The sequence below is a fragment of the Octopus bimaculoides genome, chromosome 24, assembly GCF_001194135.2.
Source record: "Octopus bimaculoides isolate UCB-OBI-ISO-001 chromosome 24, ASM119413v2, whole genome shotgun sequence".
NCBI lineage: Eukaryota > Metazoa > Mollusca > Cephalopoda > Octopoda > Octopodidae > Octopus > Octopus bimaculoides.
In genome coordinates this window covers 1,594,117-1,595,422 of record NC_069004.1, presented here as the reverse complement: position 1 = coordinate 1,595,422, position 1,306 = coordinate 1,594,117, and positions in this window count along the sequence as shown.

The window sequence follows — 1,306 nt, the reverse complement described above, 5'->3', positions numbered from 1 at the left end:
ATATGTTATAAGAGTAGCATACATCAGCTCAGTGGTATACAGTCGTAAACCATTTATCACTTCCCCTTCCCTTGATGCCGTACGCTTATTTTGCTTTAATGGTTAATGCATCGCGGGTCTTTTTGCGTATCTAGAACTATCCTGACAAGTATGTCATTTGGTAACGTGATAAGATGTAGTTCGCTAGAATTTCGCTATTGTTTCTTTTGATCTTGTAACCAGGTAGAATCGTTTCATTTGTTTCTGTTTTTTTGTCGAATGTAGTTGTATTGTCTCGATTTCCTTTCTCATATTCGGGCACAGAATGCGTAATAACATGTTTGTGCGTGCGCATGCGCGTATGTGGTGCTTGTGTACGAATACGCGTGTGTGCAGGTCTCTTCCTTTAAGCCCTTCTTTTCCAAATCATCACCTCTCTTTCCCTTTCCTCTTTATCTCTCTTCCACTTACCTCATACTCACACCCATTACCTCTCTTCGCTACCCCTCCCTCCCCCATGCCTGTACCATTCCTTCGGTGTTCTGCTTGTAAAGGAGCATGATGAAGTACCATTTCATGCCTTTTAATTTACATTTAGATTTAATTACAGCTTAATATTGACCTACATATGTTTCCACTACATTGGTTAGAAACTGTTGCAATTACAACGTTGCTATAATACCCGTTTAGTTTTTTTTTCAGGGTCTTCACTGTAGTATCCTTTGAGATTCGAACTAGTCAGAGTTTTATGTTTACTTGAGTATTGCGTTGAATGAAGTCGTGTAGAACGCTCATTCCGAAGCGAAGTTTATTTTGAATTCCAAGTATTGATTGGATCATCACTCGTTTGTTTCGTAACAGAAGTTTATCATTGAAATATATATGAACATGTCTAGATATGCAACTATATGTATGAGAATACATACATAAATCAAAACATACACATTTTCACACATATATATATATGCATACGTACGTACGTACATACATACATGCATACATTACATACGGACTCCATCGACAAAATTCATTCACAAGAGATTGACCGGTCTGAGGTTTTTGTAGAAGACATTTGCCCAAGTTGCTTTGCAGTGGAGCTGAACCCGAAACCACGTCGTTGCAAGGCCAGCTTCTTAACTGCTCAGCTATGCCCACTGCGCGTAACATTTACGACAAGGCCATTGAAGGTGAGGAACCTTTGTTTTCGCAGTCGTCATATCGACACAACAGCCAAATGCAACTCTCCGTGTATAATATTCTACTCTAAAACACCTTCTCTCTCTCTCTCTCTCTCTCTCTCTCTCTCTCTCTCTCTCTCTCTCTCTCT